Consider the following 9,183-nt stretch of genomic DNA (forward strand, 5'->3'; position numbering starts at 1 on the left):
AGGAAGGAGCAGCCCACTGCTCTCTCTAGGGGGCACCAGCAGAGGCTGCCATGTGGAGGCTCAGGGCCAGTGTAGAGATGGGGGCTGGCACAAAGCCAGAGCCTGTGGTTTTTTTGGATCCAGTAGGAAAAGTTCCTGCCCAGAAATAACAGAGACTGGAGAGTGTGTGTGGGATTTTCTCTTACCCTCAGCACGTCTCTACCTCCACCCTGGCCTCACTTCAGGAAGGAGGAGGTTGCAGTGCTGTTGCTGCTAGCAGGCCACTGTTATTTCTGGAGCTTGTGTACAAGTTTCACTTCCAGGACCAATTACAAGGCAAATGCTTTTAGTAGGAATTAGTCTTTTGTGGGTAGACATTTCAGGTTGCAAAGGCCCTGAATCTTTAGGAAAGCTGACCTTTGTCACTGGAGAAGGTGAGAGGGGTAGAAATGGGGACACCATCTTAGCTGTGATTAGCTGGCATTTCTCCCAAAAGCTAACATGTATTTCACCTCAACTTCATTAAAAATGATGTTGGTAAGAATACTTGGGTAGAGTAGGTGAGAAAACTTATTTTGTTTTAACATGGAAACATTGCCCCCTCTCTCGGCTGTCAGGAGCATCTCAGGCCCGCCTTACCCGGGAGGGAATTCACAGGGTCTCCTTTCCCCTCCAGGGAGGGAAGGTGAAGCCCTGTGTTTTTAAAAACTGGCTTCTCCCTGCCCTGCGGGGAGAAGCGCTGTTCCTTGCTGTTGTTTAGGATCTTTATTTGAAAGGGTTAGGGAGCTCGTTCCTGCTGGGGTGTTAAAGGCAATTTTGAGGAGAATGAAAGAAAGAAAGAAAGAAAGGATGGAAGGAAGGAAGGAAGGAAGAAAGGGAGAGAGAGAGGGAGGAAGGAAAGAATGAAATAGAAAGAAAGAATGTCTCTATGTGTATAACTGAGTCACTTTGTCATACAGCAGAGATTGGCCCAACATCGTAAATCAACTATACTTCAATTTAAAAAAATTTTTAAAAAGAAGGAAAGAAAGGAAGAGAGAAAGAAAAAAGAAAATAAGATGTTCAGGGGGCAGAGCTGGGGATTCGGAGGAGAAAATTTAGAGGTAGTGGTGAGAGGTGTGGCTGCCAAGAGGTGTCACGTGAGGGGCCCCCAGAAAAGGGCCATTTGGAGGCTGTTCTTGAGTTCAAGTCTTGCCAGCCTTCCATGTAGCTCACACAGTTTTCACCACACATTCTGGCTTCCCTTATTTTCTATAACAACTTAATTCTAAGTGCCTAATCCTCTGGGGCTTCACACTTAATACCCCGCCGCTTCTACTGGCGCCTGCCAGTGTTTTGATTATTTATTTAAATCTGCATCTGCAGGACTTTTTTTGTTTTGTTTTGTTTTTGCGGTACGCGGGCCTCTCACTGTTGTGGCCTCTCCCGTTGTGGAGCACAGGCTCCGGACGCACAGGCTCAGCGGCCATGGCTCACGGGCCCAGCTGCTCCGCGGCATGTGGGATCTTCCCGGACCGGGGCACGAACCCGTGTCCCCTGCATCGGCAGGCGGACTCTCAACCACTGCGCCACCAGGGAAGCCCCTGCAGGACTTTTGATGGTGGCAGCGAAGGCCTGTGTGATCTTCAAGGCCTCTGTCCGGTAGGTGTCTGCCCGGACTGTCCCTCCAACATGCAGGTTCATGCAGGTTGCCCCTGGGATGCTCCTCGTTTCTGTCCACTTGGTTCCTTCAAGTCCCAGGGCCTTTCCTATGCTATTCTGTGAAGGAATAGGAATCCCCCGACACAGGAGCTTCCTCTCTGCAGCAATCAGGACACAGAGCCTCAGTCTCTGGGCCTCAGGGACATCTGTCCAGTGACAACTGCTTGTCCCTCCTTTCCCCCAGCATGAAGCAAATTTTTTCTAGTGTGGAGCGTCCCCTTCTCCCCCAAACCCACTTCCAAACATTCAGTATCACCATGGGCTTTAGGCTTTCAGAAGCCACTGTCAGGAAGAAGTCTGTCTGTCTCTCATTCTCTATAGCTTTCCATCCTCTCATATCCCTGCCAGATGGCCAGGGGCATGAAATAAATTATCTGCTGGAAATGGGGAAGGGGCAAAAGAGAAAAATATGTGGAAAAATTAGTTAAGGCTTCAAAGTATTATTCTGCACACATGGAGGTGGGAACCTCATGTCCTCATGCCAGGACTAAACCAGTTGGAACCTCTGGAGTCAGAATCACCTATTCCTGAGTTGTACTTTTTCTCAAGCTGGTTCTGAGCACCATTTAATGTGTTCAAATCACGCGGGGGTCTTGTTCAGTTGGGTGATGGGACCTGAGATTCTGCATTTTTAACAAATACTGCTGGTGGTCGGAGGACCACACTTTGAGTGGCAAAGTGCTAGCGTGGAGAGCTCGTGTGTGAGTCTGCGTGGCTCCTCTGTGACACTCCTCAAGTCCCCGGCGGCGGTGGTTTGCTTGCACTGGGATTGGACATTGCTACACCCTCACGGATACCGTGCTCTGTGGACTGGGCTTTACCGACTGGTCATCTAGACCCACGCTGCCTCCTTGCTTCACCCTCCCCTCCCCTCACCCACGCCCTACTCCCACCCTCACTGCTACCCCTGCGCTGCCTTTAGGGCCACCTCTACTGCTACACCCCGGTCTTCCTCACTCTGTGGGCCTCCTCTGACTGTAGATAAATAACTGAACAGCTCCAGAGAATCTTTAAATGTGCTAACACGATAAAGTCCTTCTTCTTTCTGGGAGAAAAGGGGAAGCGAAACTTGAGCACGCAAGTAAAGGTGAGTCAGGAGTTCTTTTTTTCTCTCTAGGTCCACTGTCAGTGGAAAAAAAATTACAACTTTCTACGCTAGCCTTGGCTTTGAGAGAAGAACTGAGCCTGTAGGGACTCCTGCCCCATTCTGATAGGTGGAGGGAAAAGAGGACTGACCCCATACATGCTCGCATGGCCTGTGTTTGTCCCTCAAGTCCTTGGGGAGCAGTGGGGAGAGTTATAGAATATAAGTGGTGAGATTCTTTTCTGCAGCCATGGGGAACTTGTGGTGTTCGAAGTAGCATGGCTTTAATCTCTGTTACTTAATAATAAGAAAGCAAGTCTAAAGTAGAGGGATAGGAAAAGACTGACTTGTGGGGCTCTCCAGACATGGAGAATCATCAATTGCATTGAAAGATCTAACGGTTGGAGTGAAGCCAGCAGTGGCCAGTGGACTGTAATGCCAGTGGATCCAGAAAGAGACCCCTGACATGTGGTTGCTGAACTGTGGTCCTGGACCAGAGTGAGAACCCCTAAGGCCTGAGGGGCGGGGTAACCATTAAAGTCACCAGCCCTGTGGCCAGAAAAACAAAGGGTGCATTTCTCAGAGCCGTGGCACCCAGACTAGGGTCTTCAGAAATCTCCATCTGTATCACCAGGGGAAATTTGATAACAGTGACCTCAGTGCCTACCTTAGAGAGGCTGATTCAGCAGGGCCCAGTAAAGAATATTTTTAAAAATACTGTTTGGGCAATTTTTGACACGCAGTCAGTCAATGCCTTAGCACACGATTTGCCAAATTCTTAGCAGAAAAATTCATTTACTAGATAAGTACTTATTGAACAACTACCGTAAGCCATGTATTGTTCTAAGTCCTGGGCAAGCTGTGAACAAGACAGATTCCTGGAGCTTCGAAATATGAAACAAATAAAAACGAGGAGTGGATTTTTCAGGAATTTGAAATATTCATTGTTTGGCAGAAAATGCTGGTTTTTTGCTGAGCCTCTGGAGCACCGCCAGATTCTGTGACACATCGTCTGAGTAACATTGCCACGGACGTCCGGGAAGCGGATTGGAGCAATAAAACTAGCCCAGGTGTCAGTTTCTTGGCCGATTAGGTGGGACACTCTATGGTCTTATTCTGTGCACACAAAGCGTGGGATACAGCACACAGCCTCCAGAGGGCCCTCGTGGCGTTTTTGTTCTCTTTCCCTTCTCTTTGCTTGGGGGCAGGTTAGCTGATCTACAGGGAAACTAGGAGGAGGAAACAAGAGCATAGCACCTGGAAGTGTGTTGCAAGAGAGATCTGCAGATCAAGTGGGATGATGAGGGGCACAAAGGGCAGAGGCCGAGAAAGGGCCCAAGTGCTGTCACAGCAAGGAGCACCCACAGAGCCAAAGGGCGCAGCTGCTGTGGGAAACGGTCTGGGAGCTCCTCAGAAAAGTGAAACCTAGTGTCACCAATGACGCATCAGATCCATCCCTAGTTGTATATCCAAGAGAAAGGAAGACACACATCCACACAAAAACCCGTACACCAAAGTTCACAGCAGCAGTATTCACAATAGCCCCAAAGTAGAAACAACCTAAATGTCTATCAAGTGATGAATAGATGAGAAATATAACATATCATAGAGTGGAATATTATTCAGCCATAAAAGGAATGAAATACTCATATATGCAAGAGCATGGATGGACCTTGAAAACATTACAGGAAGTGAAAGAAGCTGGTCACTAAAGACCACATGTTGTATGATTCCATTTATATGAAACGTTCAGAATAAGAAAATCGAAAGAAACAGAAAGTAGATGAGTGGAGTCCAGGGACTGGGGGAAGGAAGGGATGTGGAATGACTGGTATTGGGCATGGGGTTTCTTTTGGGGTGATGAAAATATTCTGAAATTAGTAGTGGTAATGGCTGCACTATCTTGTGCATATACTCAACCCCCCTGAACTGTACACTTTAAAAGGGTGAATTTTATGGTGTGTAAATTATATCTCAATTAAAAAAAAAGAGAAGAGCAGCTAGAGAGAATAAAGACAACCCATGTTCTGTGGCTAAGAACTAAGAAGATGCTCAGAGCCTTTTGCACCACTGGTAGAACCCACAAGAGGCTGCAGAAAGGGACCCAGGGTTCAGATGACAAAACTGGTGATTGCCTTTCTTTGCTGGGGCTTGAAGAACTTATCAGTCTCTCAGAAAAGAGGGATCAGTGATTCACAAAACTATGCCTGTTATAATAATCATTTTTTTCTGGGCCTACATTGCTTACATATGTTTATATTCCAGTCTTTGGAATGGTTTGTTAATTTTCAAGTACTCAATTTTTCAAAGACCCAGTTCTAGAAGCCCATTCAGGTTGTTAGAGGAGTTGAATGCTGGGTCTGGTGCAGTACAGGTTGGTGGTCTTGGGGACTAGACATAACCTTCAATGCTAGCCCACCAGACACCAGGATACAGGTCTTGATGGTAGAGAGCGCTCCTAGCACAAGTCTCATAGGCTCCTGTTGGGTGGATGAGGAAAGTATCTTCAGGAGAAGCAACTTAAAATTTACGTGCTGTATGAAAATGCGTTAGGAGGACAGAAGGTGTTTTTAAGCATGAAACGTTTGGCTCATTGATGGGAATAAAGGCCTGCCAGTGTGTCGTAATTCCACTTTCTGGCTCCTGATTGCCTTGGGGTTTTCTCCCGTGGTTGGTTCTGACAATGTGTCATTTTACTGAATGTGTCACTGTCACTTCCAAGCTGCCACATATGCTCTGCTACACATCTGGGATTATTGCACAGGTTTGCAAAACTGATTAAACAAAAAAACCTTTTGAAGTTTACTTTTAGTGTTTTGCAAGGAGGTTGCTCACCACCTGCTTGTTTATACTCTCTAGTGATTGTTTTGCACATTATCAATGAGTAGCATGCAATTGCATCATTATAATGACAAGTAGTAAACTGAACACCCAGCAGGGTGTTTGTGGGGGAAGATATGTACTCTCTCTCTAGTCCTAGTGCCCTGAGGAGACTCCACAGTTAGACAAGCCAGTGGCTTCAGGGAGATAAGGGTCCTGTGGTCAATTGCTAAAGCCTGGGGATTCTAGAAACCCTCACCAGGCCATTAGGCAGCAAATCTCAAAGGCTGATGGGACTGCCAGACTGAGGTTTGCCCAGAGGACCCACCTGAATGTCTTGCTACCCGTATTTCTGACCCAAATTATTCAAGATAAACCTCCTTTCTGGAACTGACACTGAATTAAAATGATCCCAATGATATGGATATAATTAGAATCTGATTTGTTCATTCATTTTTTAAAAACAGCTTTATTAAGATATAATTCATATACCATAAAAGTCACCCTTTTAAAGAGTACAGTTCAGTAGTTTTTAGTAGTTGTCGTTTTTAGTTTTGGTAGTTTTCCTGACCCCTGGAAACCACGAATCTACTTTTTGTCTCTGTGGATTTGCCTCTTCTGGACATTTTAGAAACAGAATCATACAGTAAGTAGCCTTTGGTACTGGCTTCTTTCACTTGGTCTAATGTTTTAATGATGATTCATGCTGAAGCATGTATCAATACATTTATTCATTAAACCTTTTAAAAAATTGTGGTAAAATACATTTAACATAAAATTTACTATCTTAACCATTTTAAAAAAATGATTGCATGTTTTTTTAGATTTATTTATTATTTATATATTTTATTTATTTTTTGGCTTTTCAGGTCTTCGTTGAGACGTGCAGGATCTTTGTTGAGGCATGTGGGATCATTCGTTGCAGTGTGCGGGCTCTTTGTTGTGGTGCACGGGCTTCTCTCTGGTTGTGGCGTGTGGGCTCCAGTGCGCGTGGGCTCTGTAGTTTGCGGCACGTGGGCTCTCTAGATGAGGCACGCGGGCTCAGTAGTTGTGGCACACGGGCTAAGTTGCCCCACACCATGTGGGATCTTAGTTGCCTGACCAGGGATTGAACCTGCGTCCCCTGCATTGGAAGGTGGATTCTTTACCACTGGACCTCCAGGGAAGCCCCCTATCTTAACCATTTTTAAGTGTGTTGTTCAGTACTATTAAGTACATTCACGTTGTTGTGCAACCAACCTCCAGAGCCCTTTTCATCTTGCAAAATTGAAAATCTACACCCATTAAAAAGCAGCTCTTCATTCTTCCCTCCTCCCAGGTCCTGGCAACCACCGGAAGAAACCGACTACCAGAAACCATTCTGCTTTCTGTCTCTATGAAAATGACTACTCTAGGTACCTTATATGAGTGGAATCATCCAGTATGTATCTTTTTGTGACTAGCTTATTTCACTTAGCATAGCGTCCTCCAGGTTCATCCATATTGTAGCATGTGTCAGAATTTCATTCCTTTTTAGGGCTGGATAATATTCCATTGTATGCACATACCACATTTTGTTTATACATTCATCCACGTTGATGGACACTTGGGTTGCTTCCATCTTTTGGCTATTGTGAATAATGTTGCTATGAATATGGGTGTACAAATATCTGTTTGAGCCCCTGCTTTCAATTAATTTGAGTATATACTCAGAAATGGAATTGCTGAATCAGATTTTTAATTTTTTGAGGAATCACCATACTCTTTTCTATACTGGCTGCACCATTTTACTCTTCTGCCCATATGCACAAGGGTTCCAGTTTCTCTTATATGTCTCCAGCACTTACTATTTTTTTGGTAGTAGCCATCCTAACGGGTGTCAGGTGGCATTCATTCACTCTTAATGAACATCTGACATATCAGGCAAGGTGGGTGGGAAGGGGGTTGTCAGTAAAGAAAACATGTGAACAAGATAGTAAACATAGTCCTTGCTTCAACCTTAGAATCCATTTAGGGAAGTAAGATCATAATTTTAACTTCAACAATTTAAAATTAATTACTATGTGCCAGACACTGTGCTAAGTTCTTAATGTGTTTTCTCTCATTTAGTCCTTTCAACAGCCCTGTGAGGTAGATACGATTGCTGCCGTCTAAGAGGGCAGGAAACTGGGACACCGCAGTGATTTGACAAATGTTTCCAGACCAGAGTTCAAAGCCTAGGTGAGCTACCTCTCACTCTGGAGCCTCTTTGTTAACCAGAGGATGAGGTTAGCCTGATCTTGCAGGGCTGGAGGGACTGGCCTGGCCTTCAGAGGTGAAGGACAGACAGTGCCAGGGCCCACATTCGACACATTAATTGTCTGCTGTAATACACTTTTATCCCACTATCTAGAACTAGAGCAGAATTTATTTGTAAGTAGGTAGGGATGGAGAATTCACCTAGATGCCCTCCATTCTCTCCATTGCTATTTTTGCAGAGGAGGGAAAAGGACCCCAGGTCTCTAGCTTGTGTCTTAACCAATGTCATATAGATACACACAAGGAGAGGTGGGGAACCAGGACCTAAACGTTGGCCTATTGACAAGGCTGATTCTTGCCTAATCTAGGATTGTATTGTTGATTCACGCTTCTACTGGTATATATGTATTTACCCTGTGAGCCATTTCCTTCCTTCTTTGGTCAGCTATCACAGAGGTACCCAGAGGTGAATCATGATGGAACCCATTTCCCTTTCTCAGGATTAGACTAGGGTTGGGAGTGTGACCCAATTCCAGCTGAGAAGATAAAGGGGAAGTCTGTTGATGGGCACCTGGCAAAAATAATTTTTCCTTTAAGAAAAATATTGGAGCCTATCTTGCAAAACTCTTGTTTTTCCTCATGCCTCTACTTTCCTTCTCAGAGCACTAGCGTGAAGATGTAGAGATTGGAGTTGTAGCAGCCACTGCATGACAATGAGGTGACAAACCTAAGGACAAGAAGCCTAAAGGATGTTAGAAAGAGGATGTGTCTTGATGACAGCAGATATCACTGAGCCCCAAAACCAGCTCCGGGACTGCGGACTTCCAGACTTCTTGTTACTGCAGATAAACCAAGGTCTACAAGGCTTAAGCCACCGTTGCTCAGGAATTCTGTTACTTGCAGCCAAATATATCCTAACTGAATTATTCCCCAGCTGGGTTTTAAGTTCTTTGAAGCAGGGATACTGTTTTAAATTTCTTTGTATCTGTCATAATACTATGGAAGGTTTTCATCCATAGGGTAGGCACAAATGTATTGAATTAATACATGAATAGACAGAAGAATAAATAATAGCTATCGAAAATGCTCCCTCCTAAAATATGGGTCAGGTTGGGCATGGACTGGGTGGGGCATCCTGTACAGATCACTGGGCCTACCCCTATCATTTTACAAACAAGGAAACTGAGGCCTAAAGATGTAAAACGCTTAACTGACATTTGTCAGTGACAAATATGGGGCTAGGTTGCCCTGCTCCCAGAATAGCGGTCTTTCTGTTCCATTGTATTTCTTATCTTGGCTGGTGAGCCCAACCCAGGCCCCTTCACCCCAGAATAACTCCAGGCTCCTCACAGTGGCACTGCAGTAATTTTTGGCCTAGAATC

General features: G+C 45.1%; 1 long non-coding RNA gene across 1 annotated transcript; it reads left to right on the top strand.

Moving 5' to 3' along the window:
* The first annotated feature begins 3,227 nt into the window (after positions 1-3,227).
* LOC109549038 (uncharacterized) lies at positions 3,228-8,974 on the top strand. Its single transcript, XR_002175177.3, has 4 exons — positions 3,228-3,857; positions 6,454-7,004; positions 7,673-7,783; positions 8,463-8,974. It is a non-coding gene; the product is annotated as an uncharacterized lncRNA (long non-coding RNA).
* Positions 8,975-9,183: the final 209 nt, after the last annotated feature.

The sequence above is a fragment of the Tursiops truncatus genome, chromosome 3 (genome assembly GCF_011762595.2).
Source record: "Tursiops truncatus isolate mTurTru1 chromosome 3, mTurTru1.mat.Y, whole genome shotgun sequence".
Taxonomy (NCBI): Eukaryota; Metazoa; Chordata; class Mammalia; order Artiodactyla; family Delphinidae; genus Tursiops; species Tursiops truncatus.